This window comes from Peromyscus eremicus, chromosome 10 (assembly GCF_949786415.1).
Source record: "Peromyscus eremicus chromosome 10, PerEre_H2_v1, whole genome shotgun sequence".
Classification (NCBI taxonomy): Eukaryota; Metazoa; Chordata; class Mammalia; order Rodentia; family Cricetidae; genus Peromyscus; species Peromyscus eremicus.
This window is the reverse complement of record NC_081426.1, coordinates 93,741,969-93,762,868: the sequence shown is the minus strand read 5'-3', so window position 1 is coordinate 93,762,868 and position 20,900 is coordinate 93,741,969. Positions and strand designations below refer to the sequence as shown.

General features: G+C 47.8%; 1 protein-coding gene across 1 annotated transcript in view; it reads right to left on the bottom strand.

Annotated features, from left to right (window-relative positions):
• Lrrc8d (leucine rich repeat containing 8 VRAC subunit D) overlaps window positions 1-6,913 on the bottom strand; it is a 92,779-nt gene extending 85,866 nt beyond the window's left edge. The window contains exon 1 of the mRNA XM_059275324.1: window positions 6,770-6,913. The gene's annotated coding sequence lies outside the window, so the exon portion shown is untranslated. The remainder of the gene's footprint in view (window positions 1-6,769) is intronic.
• Window positions 6,914-20,900: the final 13,987 nt, after the last annotated feature.

Sequence of the window (20,900 nt, the reverse complement as noted above, 5' to 3'; positions counted from 1 at the left end):
GGAAAGTATATGAGATATTAAATAAATAGGGAACAGACACAGACAGACACACACACACACACACCAAGGTCCCAGTGTGTAGTCCAGGCCAGCACCAAACTCTTATTCTCCTGGGTAGTGGCACTGCTGTCACCATGCCTGGCCTCACAAATGTTTTGTTTTTTAACTAGATAAAGAACTTCATGTACTAACCCTAGCAGACTTCACTGACCCACTAGGTACTGACAGAATCGTCCTAACAGCCAGAGAGACTGATTCAAAACAAATGTCCACGTTTTCCCCACTGCAGAAGACACAAATAGCAGGACCTTCTCCACATGCTTTTCACACACTGTAAAGACTAAGGGTGAGACAGACGCTCTTGGTTTGTGGGAAATGAATACAAGGCTGGTATGGAGGCAGCACCAGCCAAAACAGCAGTGATGATGTGTGTCCGAGTCCTGGCAAATGCAAGGAAGAGAAGCTCCTGGGGCCTGGGGATAAGAAGAAATCCATTACCTATGGCTGAGTAACTACAAAGATTTCAAAATTAGGCAACAAGATTAGACCCGAAGTCAGGACTTTGCACATCACCATTCTCATGGCCAACGATGAGGGAAAATCGCACCCAGGAACCCTTACGGTTTGAGGGGCAGTGTACTACGGACGCTGGCCACCTCCTCACCATTTTCAGTCCAGAGCAGTTTTACTTTGGCCCTGAATTGGATTAAGGTCCTGGCAGGATCCCATGCCCTGAATCCCTGCCCCATACTCAGAAGTACAACTATGTCACAAACACACACAGCTCGTGGTCACTACTCCACGCCTAGTTGAGTAATATTAAGTAACTTTCTTACCAGAGATGCAAAAATAAAACTCTAAATAATCAAGACCTCTGAAATCTATTAGTAAATTAAAAGTATCCTGATTTTTTTTTTTAAGAGTTGAGAACCGCCAGGCGGTGGTGGCACACGCCTTTAATCCCAGCACTCGGGAGGCAGAGGCAGGCAGATCTCTGTGAGTTCGAGGCCAGCCTGGTCTCCAAAGCAAGTTCCAGGAAAGGCGCAAAGCTACACAGAGAAACCCTGTCTTGAAAAACCAAAAAAAAAAAAAAAAAAAAAAAAAAAAAGAGTTGAGAACCAATGCAGTACAATTTCCAACAGAGACAATAATTTTTACTTTATAATCTACATGAAGAAAAGTAAGAGGGTTTTGAAACAACAAAAACCTTAGCTTGCACTGATTTCCACTGCAAATCTCCTCTTGATCACTAACTTCTCCTTGGCATTTAACATCAAAGCCAGTCACCCTTCACTCTCGGCCTCTGCTGCAGGAGACAGACCCGCTTCTCGAACAAGTCCTCCACACAGACAGAAATGGCAGTGCCTGGCCCTAAGGAAACCTGGATTTATCGATTCATTTTTCCCTTAAGAAAGAAACAAAAACCTCACATTTCCTCTACTGCCCTTTCCCATCTTGCCCTGACGTTCTGACGAAGTATCAGAGTCGGGACTTTAGTCTGCTAAAGATACCAGTAACTGAAAGGAGGACAAGTTGTTCCTGTAGCATTTCCCAAAGAAAATGGACCACAAATTCTAATTAGTATCTTTCTAGATATAATATAAAAACTCCAGCAAAGCCTCAAATTTGAGGAATGCCAAGATAATAAAATAAACGTATTTCCACATAGGAACTTTTGTTTTTGAACAGATGTTTTCATGTATCCCAGGTTGGCCTCAAACTCACTATGTAGCTTAGACAGTCTCTACCTCTCCAATGCTGGAATTATAGCCGTGCACCACCACACACACGCTACACAGAACTGGGAATCAACCCTAGGGCTTCTTGGACAGTATACAAGCACTCTGTCAACTAAGCAGCCCCTTCTAGGGACTATTAAAAAAAATTCATGTCCTTTTTTTTTGTTGTTGTTTTGGTTTTTTTTTTTGAGACAGGGTTTCTCTGTGTAGCTTTGGAGCCTTTCCCTCTGTAGCCCAGGCTGGCCTCGAACTCACAGAGATCAGCCTGCCTCTGCCTCCTGAGTGCTGGGATTAAAGGCATGAGCCACTCCTGCCTGGCTTAAAACTTCATGTCTTACCTTATGCTGGAGAGGATGTGGAGCTAGGGGAACTCTCCTCCACTGCTGGTGGGAATGCAAGTTTGTACAACCACTTTGGAAATCAATATGGCGCTTTCTTAGAAAATTGGGAATCCATCTCCCCCAAGATCCGGCTATACCACTCTTGGGCATATACCCAAGGAATGCTCAACCACAGCACAAGAGCACTTGTTCAGCTATGTTCATATCAGCATTGTTTGTAATAGCCAGAACGTGGAAAAAAACCTAGATGCCCTTCAACTGAAGAATGGATAAACAAAATGTGGTACATATACACAATGGAATACTACTCAGCAGAGAAAAACAATGACATCATGAGGTTTGCAGACAAATGGATGGATCTAGAAAAAATCATCCTGAGTGAGGTAACCCAGACTCAGAAAGACAAACATGGTATGTACTCACTCATAACAGGATACTAGATGTGGAACAAGGATGACTGGACTGCTACTCACATCACCAGGCAGGCTACCTGGAAAACAGGACTCGAAGAAAGACACAGGGATCGCCCAATGACAGAGAAACGGAATGAGATCTACATGAACAGCCTGGACATGAGTGGGGGTGGTGAAGGGCGAGGGTCGAGGGAAAGAGAGCTTGGGTGAGTGGGAGATCCCAGCTGGATCAACAACAGAGAGGGAGAACAAGGAATAGGAGACCATGGTAAATGAAGACCACATGAGAATAGGAAGAAGCAAAGTGCTAGAGAGGCCCACAGAAATCCACAAAGATACCCCCACAACAGACTGCTGGCAATGGTCGAGATACAGCCCGAACTGACCTACTCTGGTGATGGGATGGCCAAACACCCTAATTGTCGTGCTAAAAACCTCATCCAACTACTGAGGGATCTGGATGCAGAGTTCCATGACTAGGCCCCGGGTGGATCTCTGGGAGTCCAATTAGCGAGAATTGTTGAGACCAAGGTTGGATAAAGCACAGGGACAAATAGCCAAACGAATGGAAACACGTGAACTATGAACCAATGGCTGAGGGTCACCAACTGGATCAGGCCCTCTGAATGGGTGAGACAGTTGATTGGCCTGATCTGTTTGGGAGGCATCCAGGCAGTGGGACCGGGTCCTGTGCTCATTGCATGAGTTGGCTGTTTGAAACCTGGGGCCTATGCAGGGTCGCTTGGCTCGGCCTGGGAGGAGGGGACTGGACCTACCTGGACTGAGTCTACCAGGTTGATCTCAGTCCACGGGGGAGGCTTTGCCCTGGAGGAGGTGGGAATGGGAGGTGGGCTGGGGGGAAGGTGAGGGGAGCCGGAGGGGGGAGAACAAGGGAATCTGTGGCTGATATGTAGAACTGAATTGTATTGCAAAATAAAAATAAAAAAAAATTAAAAAAAAAAACAACAAAAAACTTCATGTCTTAATGTAAAGTTCGGTGAGTTTACCCTTGGTTTTCTGTAATGTGAACTTCTCAGCGGAGAGTCGGGAAACATGTCACGCCCAATGGGCTGCAGGAAGAAGCACACACACACCAGGTATGAACTGACTGACTTCTGGAGATAGGAAGAGAGGGTTCTCTGTAATCCTGAAAGGTTGCAGAGAGCTGACCTAACTGCCCGAAGGGGTGAACACTCACTGACACCTGAGAGGAGACGCTGCAGATGAAAACACACCATGTGAACACGCTCATGTGAACACAACCAGACCTAGTGACAGACACAGAAGAGGCGATGCCTCAAGCTGTAAGCCACGTCTAAACAGAGAAGGAGAAAGACGAACTGGGGGACAGCTGACCCTGGGTGCGGGCTCCTCTTTTGGACTAACTAAGGCCCACCTGATTTAGCACCACTCTCTCTGAGGCAGCAACTTCCCAGACTACCAAAGAGTTGAGGGCCATACACCCAAGACCCTGTCTAAGACCCAGCATCACCACTGACTAACACGGCCACTGAACCTTCACTCTCTCTCTGAGAATGACTGCTTCACCTCGCTGTTGCCGGAACCCGCTGATTACACGTAAGACACAGAAAGGAGCCCTGCAAACGGCGAAGGACGTCTAAAGGCTGTATTACTTCTAAGTTTAAACTCTACTGAGGGGGACTGCAGAGATAGCTCTTCCAGAGGACCCGGGTTCAATTCCCAGCACCCACATGATGACTCACAATCATCTCTACTAACTCCAGTTCCAGGGGATCTGAGGTCTTCTGCTGACCTCCACAGGCACCTGGCATACACACGGTGTACATACATACACGCATGAAATAAAATAAATCTAAAACCAAAAAACTCTACTGAGGTAGGAATATACCCTGCTCGAACAGATTGGGAGGTTCAGAAAAACTAGCCCACCGTATCTTAAAGCAGAGTGACCGAGAGATGGCAAGCAAAGTCCTCAAGCAGTTAATAAACCTGAAGACAATGCATATACCTGGATATAAAAATATGAAAAATAATATAGCCATATGGATCCTTCAGAAATATCTTTTTATGAAATCATGTGTAGCTGAATGAAGGTTTGCTTAGCACACACAAGGTCCTGAGTCCACTCCTCAGCAGAACTTAAAAAAAAGGAGAGCCAGGCGGTGGTGGCGCACGCCTTTAATCCCAGCACTCGGGAGGCAGAGCCAGGCGGATCTCTGTGAGTTCGAGGCCAGCCTGGGCTACCAAGTGAGTTCCAGGAAAAGGCGCAAAGCTACACAGAGAAACCCTGTCTCGAAAAAAAAAAAAAAAAAAAAGAGAGAGAGAAAGAGAAGAGGTGGGGGCTTCTTGGATGGCTTATTTTTATTCTTAAGGTGTATCTGGAAAAAGAAGAGGCATAAATACAGATAATATACAATTCAATTCAAACCTAAGTCAAGGCATATCTATCTAACAAGGAGGAAATTAACTGCTCAGTCCATTAAAAAATATTTTGGCTACTGCTACTATGTTGTACCAATTGCCGACATTTTTAAGGTGCTCAAAATATCTACATTTAAGGAGATTAATGTTCTGGGACTGGCTAAGTGGCTCAGCACGTAAAGGCACTTGCCACCAAGGCTGATGACCTGAGTTGATTCCTTGGACCCACACAGTGGAAAAGAGAAATAACTCCTGCAAATGTGTGCTATGCTGGGTGTGAGCACGCACACACACACACACACACACACACACACACACACACAAATAAATAAATAAATAAATAAATAAATAAATAAATAAATAAAAACTATTAAAATGTTTAATCGTTGAATGTTCTGAAGAATCACTGAAACGAGGCGATATTATCATTAAATTGTCTCCCAACTGTTGATATGAAAAAGAAGTTGGGCACAAACTTACTGGCCTTTCTGGGAGTTTTCTTTAAAGCAAAATGAATTATGCAAAAATATATTTTGCTATAACAATTTCAGGATTAGAATGATATAGCTATTAGAATGATATAATTAGGCTGGGTGTGAAATTGCAAGCCTTTGATTCCAGCATTTGGAAGGCAGAGGCAAGCAAATCTCTGGGCTCTGGGCCACTGGATGCTACATGGTGAGACCCTGGTCCCCACTGTGTGGCATGGATTTAAACTCAGTCATCAGCCCGCCTCTTGAGGAAGCATGGTTGCCCAAAAAGATGAAGGACTGGAGTGTGCGCAGAAAACAACCCTCCGTCTGGCAGAGTCCCACTTCCCTCGTGCCATTTGCTCACACTGCAGCCTCCAAAAGAAGTAAGAAGTTGAGACCGACTTCTACACTGCGCAAACATTTAACTTGTCATAATACCATCCCATCAAACAGTCTTCCAGCCCAGGTGGTTCCCTAGTGCCCCTCCTCAACACAGCCACCTCCCTCCCGTGGATAAATAAAGGCAGTCAACTGAGGCCAGGCTGCCTCCTCCAGGGAAGAGCATCTTCAGAAAAGAAGGTACAAAGGCTATGGCATAAACCCACCTGTTCCCCAGCATTTTATTAACACCTGGATCCAAACAAGGCAAGGTTAGGGAGTTATAGCTACCTGGTGAGTTTGGGAAAAGGCAGCCTCTAGTTGAGTTTGGTGACAACTGGAATTTAATAAATTTAAAATGTCTGGCTCATATTTATAAAGCACCATGTTTCCACACAGTGAAACCACAGCAGAGGTAACAAGCCAGACACCAGACTAAACACCTCAGAACTCACTGCTGTCGTTCATTTGTGGTCCCTACTTTTCCGGTGTGTGTCTGCACTACCAATCCCCTCAATTTGTGAAGGGCCTGGCTCTACCGGCAACCCACCCCCTCAGCTTCCCAGCCTAGCTGCCAAGCCTCTCTTACTCTCCGCCCAGAGCTCAGCAGCTTCCTCCTTCCTTCTCCACTTTTCCCCCCTCACACCAACTTCAGCAACACCCAACAGTCCCAAGCTTCCCAGAACGGTATTTAGACAGCCTCGGGCCAGGGAGTGAGGGACAAAGAGCAGCTGCTCCGGGCAGCAGCTGGAGAGGGTGGTGAGGGCAGCTGGGGACTCCAGGAGGCGGCCCAGGCAGCCCCAGGGCAGCCCAGGGACCAGCCCAGCCCGGAGAGCGCCAATCTAGGGGAGCGCGTCCACAGGTCCCCCAACCGCGCAGCCCGGAACCTTCCTGGCCTGTCCCACACACCTGGGCGGTGGCGACAAAGTGCTAGAGACTCCTGGAGGAGGACATAGTGGCAGGGACAGGCGATCAAGAAAGTCGAGCAAAGACCCCTGGCCTTCCCGCCCCAGCCCGCACACCTGGACCAGGTGGCCACCCTGCTCCCTCAGGGCGCTCTCGAGGACTCGGCGGCTGCGGGCGGGCTCCGGGGGCTGGAACCGCGGCGACGCGAGACTTCACTCCTCCATCCTGGGAGCCGGCAGCACGTTACAGTCAGCAGTGCACTTCCTGTTTCAAAAAGAGCGAGAGAGTGTGTTGGCCGAGGGGGGCGCGGAGCAGCCGCCGAGCAAGCGAGCGTGCGAGCGAGCGAGGGGCAGCGGTTTGCATAACCGGCCATCTAGCCTGCGATTGCCCCGCCGGGGTCCGCACCACCCGGCCGGCTTCCCCGGGCCCGGCCTCCCCCTGCCGGCCGCGGCTCCAGTCCTCGGTTCCAGTCCGAGCTGCAGGACGCACCTCCCTGCCTACCGCGGACTCCACCGCTCTGGGCTCCCCCGGGGTGGGCAGCCGGCACTTGGCCTTCGCTTCCCTCCAGCCTCGCCTCCCCTACCCTGCCTCCGCCTCCCAAGAGAAGAATCACCTCCGGGAAGGTGTAAAGACAAAACCCGAGCTTTGCCCGGGGAGAGGGAGGCTGCGAGTATGCAAATCTGGGAAGTTCGGCTCTACATCCCAGCAGATCCCCGCGCAGCAGGGAGCTAGCTTCAGGATGGGAAATTACTTGTCTTGTGCTGACTCAAGAGAGAAGCGTGTGCACAGCAGCCGCAGCAGAGCTGTCACGAACTGGGGGTGGGGGGAGCACCCCGCAAATAGGCTGAGTTCCTCCTGGGGTCTCCATTCAGATCAAGGGGATCGTCAGTCCATTTACCAGATACCACCCCCCACCCCCACCGCCAACATAACCCTAAACTTTTCTTCTATGTGATTACGAATCACAGAAAAGTTCTGAGACCACGTTCATTTTGGTCGAACTCCGACTTGATTTCCTTTTCTGTTAGTTTTTAAATGTATTTATGGCGGGGGAGGTGGGCGGCGCATGCGTGCCACAATGCACGTGTGGCGGTCGGAGGACAACACTCAAGGGGCAGCTCTCTCCTCCTTCCACCACGTGGGTCCTGGGGCTCTACCTTAGGTGACAGTTAGGCTCGGTGGCAAGTGTCTTTACAGGCTGGCCCTGACTTAAAGGAACGTCAGAGTAGTAAAACTAAGGTACACGTGGAGGGTGGGGGTGGGGGTGGGGTCGCGGCGGGAAGTGACTCGGCAGTAAAGGCACTTGCCACCAAGCTGGAGACCTACTTGGTGGAAGGATAGAACCAGTTTCCATAACTGTGTGCCATGGCGCACAAGTGCTCACATGCATAGAAATAAATAACTGTAATTTTTTTTTAGTTTGTAGAAATGTAAAAAGGTGGCTCAAAATCTACCAGAGTCAAGGGTTTGCCAGTTTGGGAAACTGGCCAGAGTTTGCAACCTGCCTGCCCCTGGAACCTCTCAAGCAGTGGGCATTTAACAGATGGTTGTGGCATCAGCCTGTTGGTCTCAGTAAGCTGGCCTTGTTTCCAAACCCCAAACAGAACAGAAACAATACATTTGTTTCCAAACCCAAAACAGAACAGAAACAATAAACTCTTGATTATTCTGTATCAAAAGCTAAGCTCTGGCAGTAGTAAGAAACTGGTGCAAACTGAAGTCCTACTCAGTGCTCAACGGATCTCATCTTACTCCCTTCTAGGTCCTAAGATCTCCCAGCAGATCTGTAAAAACCTTGCTCCCATATTCCCAGAGGAGGAAGTAGGGTCAAGAAGTTAAGTAACCCACCCGATGTCTCGGTTACAGAGTGGTCCACTGGAGAGTTGGATACAGGTTTTTGCTAAGTATAAAATCTGGGTCATTTCCTCTACACTCTAAATTCCTAAGACAATAGTGAGTTCTAGGGGAAAAGTCAAGCCAAGACCATCTGGGATCCATCCCTTGTCTCAGAACGATGCTGTAATTCTGTGCTCCCACTGTGGAGTGCGCTGGGTTTTTCACCCACCTGATTTTGCAAGTACCTTGGTGACTCGAGCAGGGGACATGGTCTGTGCTGGCTCTGTGAGCCTTTTCAGAGTTACTTGGTAGCAGAGGTTCAAGAGGTTCTGATGGCCACTCACGTGCCAAGGTACAAAGTCTGTCCAGTGCAGAACCCAACTTGCTAATATTTGTCCCGTGAATTCCTTTTTGTCTAATGGGGCAGTTTTTAAAAAGCCAAATGCTGCCTTTCAAAACTGAATCCCTGCCTGAAATTCTTAGGAAAATAGCTGTCCGTGTCCCACTGTCCATTTCCTTCCGCGTTAGCACTTACTTCGGGCTCATCTGTCCACAGCATGTAGCTGTCACTCTCCAGGCACAGGCTAAGAAATGAAACATCCCTTTAAAAGTGTCCTGGCAACAATGGCATTCCAGACACCTACTAAGAACACAAACTGCGCCGGGTAGTGACAGTGGCGCACATCTTTAATCCCAGCACTCGGGAGGCAGAGCCAGGAGGATCTCTGTGAGTTCGAGGCCAGCCTGGTCTACAGAGTGAGTTCCAGGAAAGGCTCCAAAAGGCACGGAGAAACCCTGTCTCAAAAAAACAAAAACAAAACAAAACAAAAGAACACAAATTGCATCTCTCCGGCCCCGCCCTTCCCCTTCACACACTACAACAGCACAGACTGGAGCTGTAGGGAACACAAATGAATTCAAATATGGCAGAGACTGGGCAGAGGGGCCATAGGAATGCCTCAAGCAGTCAGTCTAGGGAGGGCTTATTACTGAAATTTTCCGAGCAGAATTCTTTTAGGCCCTGCTCTGCCCACCAGCTTCCCATTGCTGAAGCTGACACATCCCAGCTCTTCAATGCTTTTGACAAACTTAATGCTTCTTCCCAAAGGGCTACCCACCACTTCTCTGCCCCAAAGTCCCCAGTGAGGGGGGAATTCGGAAGGCATTTGCTCAACATTTCCTGCAGCTTAAAAACCTGTCAATAATCATCAGCTAAAGGCATGGTGGCACATTCCTTTGATCCCTGCATTAGGCAGAGGCAGGCAGATCTCTGTGTGTTCAAGGCCAGCCTGATCTACAGAGTGAGTTCCAGGACACCCAGGAACCCTGTCTGGAAAAACGAGAAAACACAAACCATTAGCAGCAGCAGCTTTAAAGGATATAATTTCACTTTTCAAACATCTTCTCCAGTCACTCACTGTAACTCTGAGAGTCCATAGGGTAATCGCTGAAGAAAAACAACTTTTGTTGTTGTTGTTGTTGTTGACAGGGTTTCTCTGTGTAGCCCTAGCTGGCCTGGAACTCACTCTGTAGACCAGGCTGGCCTGAAACTTGCAGATCTGGCTGCCTCAGTCTCCCAAGTGCTGGGATTAAAGGAGTTCATCACCGCTCCTGAAGAAAAACATAACTCTGAGAAAAAGGCAAGGAGGGCCTGGAGAGATGGTTCATCAGGGGGAGAGCACTGGATGTTCTTGCAGAGGACACAGGTTCAATTCCCAGCGCTCACACCGCAGCTCTCAACCACCTGTAACTCCAGGGGCTCCACTGCCCTCTGCTGGCCTCCTCGGGCACGAGGCATGAACATGATACAGGAAGATATATGTAGACAAAACACACATATAAAATAAAACTTAAAAATATTTTTTAACAATTCACACACACACACTCTCTTAAAGGAAGACTAGGTAGATATTTTGGTCAGTACAATGTTTACTGTGTAAGCATGAGCACTGAGTTCCAGTCTCAGTACCATGTAAAAAGCCAGGCATGGTGATATAATCCCATGAGCTGGTGAGTTGTAGACAGGAAGATACTCGGGACTCCCAAGTCACCCAGCCTGACAGAGTCAGTAAACCCCAAGTCCCTTGAAAAACTTTCTCAAAAAGCAAGGTGGACGCCCAGTTGACCTCTGACCCCCACACGTACGTACCTGCATGCCAAAGAGAAACAAACGGCAAGGAAACATAACCATATTGCCTCACAGAGCCTTAATTTCTATGTGAGCTCACGAGATCACACCGTCTTGCTTTTCAAAATCTCCCCTAGTTGTGAGACATTTAGTCATTAATGTAAGAACAGTAGCCACACCTCCCCTAGAGCTGAGACATTCAGTAATCAGTGTAAGAAGTCAACAGTAAGCCACACCTCCCTTAGTTCTGAGACATTCAGTCATTAATGTAAGAAGTCAATAGTAAGCGCTGGGTGATAACACTACGATACACAGATCCCACTGAATACAAGATACACAGATCCCACTGAATACAACCGTCATCAATGTGCTGCTAAACCTCCACATGCACCAGGCTTATGCACATCGTATCCCACACCCCAGGCCCAGCTGTCCTTCAGCTCCTTCTGTGATGCACAGAACAGTGTTTCCTCTTCTACTGTCCAAAGGGGAAAAAACTGAAATCACAGTGTGCGCAGAAGAGAAAAAAGCGTGCTTCTAGGTGGGTAGAAACTGAAAGTGGAAATGGTCCCGGCAGCACACTCCTGTAACAGCCCTGCATGTTGGAGGTGTGAGAGGAGAATCAGAATGAGAGCCATCAAGACACGGAAGCTTGGGGCCTTCTGTACACGTCTCAAAACTAAGAAACTAAGAACTAACAACACAGCTAGGCGGCGGTGGCACACACCTTTAATCCCAGCACTCAGGAGGCAGAACTGTGAGTTCTAGGCCAGCCTGGTCTACAGAGCGAGATCCAGGACAGCCTAGGGCTCTTACACAGAGAAACCCTGTCTGGGGGGGGGGGGGGGAAGTATAGCATGAATCTTAAAAGTTCTTATTAATGAAATCAAACCTGAGCCAGTTATTGAGGTGAACACTGGAAGATCAGAGAGACAGAACAAGCCACAGCTAACCTCACCTGGCCAACTTCTCAGCTGATCTTGTTTCCTCAGACTGCAAGCCTCTGTGTCCTCATATCCGAATGGCTCTCAGCTGAACTGTGCTGCTAGAAGCCTGAAAGCTTAACCAGCCAAATGCTTCTAGTTCCTGGTCCTCACGCCTTATATATCTTTCTGCTATCTGCCATCACTCCCTGGGATTAAAGGCTCACTTCTTGGGATTAAAGGCATGTGTCACCATGCCTGGCTGTTTCCAGTGTGGCCTTGAACTCACAGGGATTTCTACCTCTGGAATGCTAGGATTAAAGGTGTGAGTGCCACCATTTTCTAGCCTTTGTATCTAGTGGCTGTTCTGTCTCTGACCCCAGATAAGTTTATTAGGGTACACAATATTTTGGGGAACACAATACCACCACAAAAAGGCTGCAAAAAAGAACTAATAACACTGATTTTAGAAGAATTAAGGGAGAGGTGAGGTCTTTGAAAGCCTCTTCTCCCTCAGAACCATTACCCAGGGCATTGCAAGAGCCATTTTACAGGCTGTAAATAAAGTTACCTTCTCTCCAAAGCAATGCTGTTCGCTCTTCATCTTAAGCGAGGCATCGCTTTGAAGGTTGGAACTTTTCTCTGTGTGGCTATCAGTATGAATGTCAGACAGATGTGGAGACGTGAGAAAGAAAACCAAGAGGCTGTCTGGTTCCCAAAGAGATGCCCTCTGTACCCTCAGCCTTCATGGCAGATGTTGCCGCCTAAGCTCTCCCTTCAGGAGAACACGGGCAGCAGTACCTTCTGGGAAGGTGGACCCTAGCACTGAAGCCAAGTCCTGCCCTTTCTAAAACCTGGCCTACGGCTTTCAAAGAAGCTGTTCTCGAGCCAACTGGCTGGTTCAACTGGCATGTCCCCCAGAGAGCTATTACCATCTTCACGGAGGCAGGACGAGTGTCCCTTCCCAGGCAAAGTGTGTAACACGGGGCTGCAAATCATCTATTGAGAGTTAGGTATTCTCAGCTTCCAAATACAGGAGTCATGAATCTCCTCACTTCAAAGAAAATTAATATCCCACAGGCCTCACCATCCCAGACCAACCTACCCCACAGAAGTCTCCCAACAGCCTGGGCAGGAGGAGGTCAGCAGAAGCGGGGGGAACCACAGATGTTGATTTTCTTTTCTTTTTAACTTATTTGTGTGTGTGAGTGTTCGCCTGCAGGTGTGTGTGTGTGTGTGTGTGTGCACCACGTGCACACAGTGCTCAGTGGTCCTAAAGCAGAGGTAAATGGGCTAACACTCATTTGGGGTCTGTTCTTCCTCCTTTTAAATGGACAGTGTACGCTTTGTCTGCAGCTATGTGCGATGTATCTTTTACTCAGGGGAAAAAAACAAAAAGAAAACCACCTCACTTTTACAACATAATTGGGGGCTGGCTTGGAGGCACCCAGGAGGTAAAGCCAGAAGGACCACTGAAAGTTCCCCCAGCCTGGGCCGCAGGGCAAGACCTCATCTCGAAAAATAAACAAAACTGAAAATAAATCAACCATAACTTGTAGTGCTTGTCTCAACTACTCATTGTTTTCCCAAATTCTGGTAAACATGAAAGCGTAACCGTTTATTTTACAACTGACAAGTGATTTTAGGATGTCACAGGACCAGCAGATGCAAGTAAGGTTCAGTATGCTCATGGGCTACAGTCAAGCACTGTTTTATCTAATTAACAAGACTTGTCCTGCAGTGAACTGTGATGGACAAAATTATAATATATGCTGTGCACGTCCTCTCTGATTCTTTAGTTCGCAGGTCAATGTCTGTGATTTTGAGGCTCACACACAAGAAGGATAAAAGTTAGACAGGGTGTGGTGGCTCATGCCTGTAATCCCAGTGCTCGGGAGACGGAGACAAGAGAAGCAGAAGTTCAAGATCATTCTGTACTACATATCAAGTCTGAGGCCAGTGTGGGCTGCATGAGACCCTGTTTCAAAAACAAAACAAAAAAAAACCAGTAATAACCAAAAAAAGATGTCGCGCAAGTTTTGCCAAATCCAAATACCTTCAAACAAAATGCTCCCAGCAAAGACATCACAGGGAACACTGGCTCATCTGCTGACAGCTGACCACGTGCGCTGAGCATTTTTCTTCAGAACGCATGTTTTATCCATTCACCTTCTACGCTGGGTATCTCAGCTTCCTTCTGTAAAGAATTGTTTTTATTTTCTTGGTACAGTCTCACTTCTAATGTGATTTATTGAAACCCAAGCAACTTAAAAATAATTCATCCTAACAAGCCCAGTAGACACCAGGATTATTACTGAGGCAACAACACTCTTAAAATGACTTTTTAATAAAGCAGCCAGTGCATGCCTTGATCTCAGCTCAGGAGACAGAGACAGGAAGGTCACAAGTTCTGAAGGCTGGAGGCATTGCACAGAAACAGATTAGCAATCCCCAGGAAAAAATAAAAATAAAAAGACTGGGTTTACGTGCACACAAGCAGCTAACCTAGACAACCACACATTGAGAGGTGGGAGCAGCAAGATGCTGAGTCGACAAGGAATAACACTACCCTGACGATGTCCGTTCTCAATCACGGACGACTGGAAAGACTACAGGAAGAAACACGGGCTGTGAAGACCGCATGGGACAGTTAAGTAGTTTGGTTTTCATCCCTTTTACTTCCGATGAACAGCCATGGTAAATGGCATGAAATAAAAATAAAAGCACCCAGAAATTATAAACTTTTGAAAGCCGATGGTCCAAGTTTGATTTATTTGTTTGTTTGTTTGCTTCTGGTTTTTTGAGACAGGGCTTCTCTGTGTAGCTCTGGGATGTCCTGGAACTCACTATGTAGAGCAGGCTGGCCTCGAACTTACAGAGATCTGCCTGCCTCTGCCTCCCAAGTACCAAGATTAAAGACATGTGCCACCACACCCACTGTAATGATCAATTTTTTAAACACCAACTCTGGCTCAAAAATGTCTATCACGTCACATGTATTACTTCATTACAGCCTCCAACAGCCCTACAAAGTTATCTTGATAAAGTGTCAGGAAACAGAAAGAACTACACACCCTGGCTGGCCACAGTAGCTGCGTTTTGTTTTGTTTTGTTTCTATCTTCTTGAAACAAGATCTCACTGGGTAACTCCAGCTGCCTGGAACTCGCTATGTAGACCAGGCTACTGTTCAACTCATCCAACTCAGAGAGATTCTCCTGCCTCTGCCTGCCTACCTCCAGTGTTGAGATAAAGGCCTGATCAGGGTGTTTACATTTTAACAAAGTACCAACAGGGCACCCTGAGGGCGTGTTTCCCCAGATGAGGGAGTCCAGTGTCATGGTTACGAGTAGGGTGAAAGCCCCTGACTTTCCTTTCTGCCGAAACAATGGAACCACTGGTCACAGGGTGCTGCAAAGAAAGCTTCTGAAGGGCAGAAATCCTGAGTCTGATAAAAGTTGCAGAATAAAAGAACACTGAAAAGAAAGTGATATTCACAGCAAGACCGGCTGATTCCTCAGCCTGACAGAACCTTAGTTTTCCAGACTGTAGGATGACAGGTTCAGAGGCAACTGGACTAGTTAACTGCAGGGAGCCAGACCAACTATATACTGCACGTCCTCAGATCTTGGTAAAGCAGCTGATACAGGTCCTAGGAAGTCAGGACCCCTGACCGACTGCAACTTCTGTGGCCCCAAGAACGACAGAGCAATGAGGCAGCCTACAGAGGCAGTGGAATCATTTACTAGACAGAGAAAGAAAGGGGCCAGAAGGAATATCATTTAATCTCTATTCAGAAGTAACTTAGAAATTATTCACACTGGTGTAATCAAATTAGCACATAACACTAATTTGGGAGGTGTGGGAGGGGCAAATGAGGGCGAGTGATGGGTTTCGTTAAATCAACAGGGACTGTAGAGAAAACACATTGACGAACTGTTGTGCTGCCCTGAATTTGCAAAGGAGAGGCTGAAGATGTCCATGCACGGTAACTGCTTAGCCCTAGACTCGAGATGTCAAGACGGAGGGAATGGACAGGAATAGTTTAAAGGGGCCGAGGCCGATCACCATCCAAAACAACCCTGTTCACCGCCCATCCCCAGGAACGTTCTAGACAAATGACATATCCCTTCAGGGAAAAGGAGGTGCTTAGCAAAACCCTAGGAAAAGAAGGGCTCAGAGACCGAACGAAGATCAGATGAAGTCAGTGGTGTGTGCGTAATCTGGCTGCGGTACAAACGTGCCTGGAACTGGAGGTCATGAGAACAGTTTCTGGATACATGTTGGGACAGATGAAGGGCAGCAGAGATGGGGGGAGGGGTGGAAAGCTAAAACTTGGACTAATCTTGTTTTTTTAAGCATAAATTATCATTTCTAGTTTCTTGAATGCAGAAAAATAGCTTCTCCATCGATAGAACTGTTTACCTTCCCAGCAAAAATTATACTTCAAAACTTAGCAGTTGAGGGAGCTGGAGCTGTTTGTGGTGTATCTGCCTAGCATGCATGAGGCCCTGGCTCTGGTCCCCAGCAGAGTATAGACTGGGGGTGGTGGTCACCCTTGGCTACATACGAGGTTCAAGGCCACACTGAGCTACAACCTTGCCTCAAATGTTAGCAGTTGCTACAAAGTTCAAGAGAGAAGAGTGGCCCAGTTACAGAGATGCCGTTAGCCCAGGCATTTAGGAAACCCAGGCGGACCTATGTGAGTCTGCAGCCAGCCTGGAAAGAGGAAGGGAGGGAGGGGGAGGGAGGGGGTAAGAAAAGTCTCCAAATGGCCTGTGCTCAGTGGGTCACAGGAAATGTCCAAGTGAGCATCTTGGAGCTCCTAAGAAAATGAAGAATGAACTGATAACTAAGAACAGGTAGGGAAAGCCCCCACCCGAGATATGGGCTCCAGCTGTATCCCAGCAGGCTTGCTGACGTAAGCAAGGCAAACGTCTAGAAAATAAAAAGCCCTGAAGGAGGGGCACTGCAATTGAAACTTCCTAGGTCAGTCACTCTCCGCACCTCAAATGTGGTTTATGCAGCTGTTTTCAAAAGGAGAGGTCTCGCCAAGGAAGGAAATCGGGAAGGAGTATCTTTCAGCTGCTGTTACTGACAATCACAGCAGCAGCTACCTTTGACGAGGACCGTGATTTGTAAATTATCCTCATCACGAACCACACACTCACATCTTCATGTTAGAGGAAGCCATGTCAGTTTGCCTTGGTCCACGATCAATCAGCTAGTTACACAGAAGGGCTGAAATGTGGGCAGGACTCCAGAAGACAGACAGCCAACAGCAAACCTCACATCTTCCACTTCCTTCCAATAAACAACGAAGGAGAGAAATTTAACACAATGGTATGAAAAGCAGAACCCTGATAGATTCTAGACAGGAGTGGGAAAACAGATGTGAAAAACAGCTGTCCAATGACAATGCTCTGAAATTACTACTTAGGGTTACGTTTACAGGGAATAAAAAAAAAAAAACACACACACACTATGGGCCTGGGAGGTGACTCAGTTACTGAAGTGCCTCTCGTGGGGCTGGAGGGATGACACAGTGGTCTTCTATAGGACCTTGGTTCGATTCCCAGTACCCACATGTCGGTTTATAATTGTCTGTAACTCCAGTTCCAGGGGATCTAATGCCCCCTCTTCTGGTCTCTTTGGGCACCAGGCATGCATGCACAGACATACATGCAGAAAAAACACCCATACACATAAAGTGCCTCTTGTATAAGCAGGAGGACTAGAGTTTAGTTCCCTGGCATCCACACTGGGAGGGGGAATAAAAGCCAGGCATAGCCACACATCTGTAATCTGAGGGTGGGAGGGAGGCAGACACAACAGCTGGACCCCCAGAACTCAATGGCATAACCAGTCTAGTCTAGTCTGTTTATGAGCAACAAGTCCAGTTAGAATCCCTATCTTAAGAGGTGAGGTGGAGATCAATGGAGAAAAATGCCTCACAAAGACACACACACACACACACACACACACACACACACACACACACACGCAATTTCCCAGCCCTTCCCCCAGATCTGCAGCCTCAGAATGACAGCAGAGGCACTGTGGAGTCTTCACTCACTGGCTGCTCTAGCCATTCTGTCCACACACTACCACTTTCTCTCTCCTACGTAAATGACAACGGCAGACACCAGAGTAAGTTAGTTCCCGTCTCAAGAACCTTGAGTGGAGAGGGGCATGGTGCACGCCTGGAATCCCAGCACATAAGAGGCAGAAGTAGAAGGATCGGGAGTTCAAGGCCAGCCTGAGCTACATGAGACTCTGTCTCACAGAACTAAAAGGTGACTCAGCAGGTAAAAATGCTTTGTCACACAGACCTGAGGACCTGAGTCCAATCCCCAGAACGCACAGCAGAAGGAGAGGGCTGGTTCCCCAAAGCTGTCTTCTGACCACACACTGACAGTGACTGGCATGTGCATGCATGAGTACACATGCACCCATGATCTCCAATAATTAATTACATTTTTAAATTTATTTTTCTTAGGATTTATTTTTATTTTATGTACATTGGTGTCTCGCCTGTATTGTGTGTCTGTGTGAGGGTGTCAGATCCCCTGGAACTGGAGTTACAAACAGTTGGGAGTTGCCATGTGGGTGCTGGGAATTGAACCTGAGTTCTCTGGAAGAGCAGCCAGTGCTCTTAATGGCTTAGCCATTTCTCCAGCCCCAGTTAAAGGTTTTCAAAAAAAAAAAAAAAAGAAAAGAACCTCCCATGGAATGACTTTTGTTGAAAAGTCCATTGCCCCAGCAGGACATGCTGGCCCTCAGTCTCTGCCCCACACCTCTTACGGCCTCTGTCACAGAACCAGGTTACAGACTTTTCCAATGTCCTTCCGTTCTCTGACCAAGTCTCTGCCTGTCACCATCTCCTTTACCGGTCAGCTCCTGCTCAAGTGACTTCCAGTCTTTACAATCAAAATCAGTCTCTCCTCCCTTGGAGAAACTGCCCCAAGCTGCAGCTCATGGAGAAGACAGCCTAGACGGCCCTGTGCTGAGTTACACACAGCGCTCACATGCTGGCTCTCCTCCTGCAGCAGGGGCATGCTTGACTTTCATACTGTGAACGACACAGGCTGGAGGGGAAAGCTTCATCCTAGCTTCATCGAGTTAAGAGTCTAGCATGGTAATGCTGACACATCATTTGGACGCACTGAACCTCAGTTTTAGACTCTCTGATATGGGACAGTAACAGCACAGACCTTCATGACCGAGGGGAGGAACCATGGAAAATCTGGACAAAATGCATTACGGTGGTGACAGCTGTCATTAGTATTCCTGTTGACTTCCTTTCCTGCTGAGCGCATTGTACACACAGTGACCCTCAAAAAGTTTATCTTGTCTCAAAATAAAAAGGAAGGGAAGGAGGAAGAGGCGGAGGAAGAGAAGACGGCTTTCTAAGCCATCAACATCAGGGACTTCTGAAAACCCTTTCTCCTCACTCAGTTTTGTTATGAAGGGCACTTCATAATATTTCTATTGAGAAACCGTTCCCTCCTCTCCTTCAAGGGGGGAAAAAAATCAATGTCCCAAGTTTTAAGGAACAAGCCCCATCAGTTCCCTCCCACTCTGGCTTGGCTTTTCACTCTGATCTACAGTAACTGCCCGCAGCCAGTGCTGCGGCCCAGAGAATCGCCTGCTTCACCCGTAAAACAAACAGCACTTTGTGGGGAAACTGGAGGCCAGCCCAAAGAAGGAGGGGGAGAGAAACCAAGAAAAAAAAGAGTTGAGGCCAGAAATGGAGTCAACGCCCACACTCCAGTCCACACTAACTCAGGTAAGAAGGGACTGAAAGAAACACGTTCAGGTCAGCATATGACCCACCCAACAAGCCACCCACCTCCGCAATCACTGCGGAAAAACGAATTCCAAGGCTCACAAAGGCTGCGCTGGGCACCTCACCGTCCGACCCATGTGGCTTTTGTTGTTAATAAAATACTGTTATGTACAGAAGCACCTACCCTCACCAAGCCAGCCACACCGCCGTGAGGACCTCCCACCCCCACTCACGGGGAAGGAAGTTCAAGTTTTGAGAAAGCCAAGGTCACAGAGGGCCAGAGAAGAGACAGCGGCAAGCTCAGAACTCCCGTTCTCTGGGCTCCAAAGCCCAGGTCTTCGCCACAGCTCACGTCGATTGTAAAGGGCAATTTTAAAATACTCTTGGAAGCTCACCAAACGCACTCTTGTGAAGGACAGGTACAACAAGGCAGGTTTTGTGTTCTTGAAAATAATTCGGTGCCGGGGATGAGGGTTGTCGCAGCAACCAGGCTCTCAATACAGCCTTATATGATCAGCCCACTGTCTGGGACAGGGCTCCAGGACGGCTGGAACTGAACTCTCCGGGCTACTCTACTTCATTTGTTTGCTGGTCTGGGGAAGAAGTATGAGGGGAGGCATATGATTTTCTTCTTTTCAATCAAACTCTGACGCTGCCTTCAGGACTGAGGTGATATGGAAAGTCCAAGAAATGTCTAGAGCAAATTCAAAAGCAAAGCATGGCAACCCACACCTGTAATCCCAGTACTCAGGAGGCCAAGGCAGCAGACTCACTGTGAGTTCGAGGACAGCTGAGCTACACAACAGCCTAAGGAGAGTGAGAGCCTACCAAAAAATAATAACAATAATAATAAAATAAACAATGACAAAATAAATAAAGCCAGCCTGCTCGGGTTCAAATCGCAGCTCTGCCACTTAACTATAATCCAAACTATGTGACCTTGAATGACTTGGCCGTTCATGGTGACTGGGCGGAGCAGCCCGAATGAACGGCTGACCTTGGTTTCCTCTGCTACAAAACAGGGCTGTTGTGCAGAATAAATGAGTTTGTACATGTACAAAGTGCTCCACGCCACAGCGGGCACCCGAAGAACTGCACAGCGTTTCCTCTTGGTACTTCCAGGTTAGGCTGGAACGAACCACTGGGGGTGGGTTCTTTTTCACTTTTCACAATTCCACTTTATAAGGAGCTTAAAGGGGGTTTCTTATACAGCTTTTTAGTCTACACTGTCCCAAACCACTGCCAAGGTCAGTTACAAGTTTCCCTTCCTGAGAGTGAAGAATGCTCCCATTCTCCCGAAACCACAAATTGGTTTCCTAATGAGGGGGGAAAATCCCCACCCCAAATCCTGACTGCACCATCCCTGTGCGGAGGCACCTGTGAATGTGGCCGTTCTAAAGCCATCAGAACACTGGGAATGTAAAGCTCAGATGCTGGAGCGCCTGCCTGGGAAATGCACAAGATCCATCCCAGCACCACACAAACAGGGTGTGCTAGCACACACCTGTAACTCCAGCCCTTGGGAGGTGGAGGCAGAAGGATCCTAAGTCTCAAAGTTCATGGTTAGGGCTGG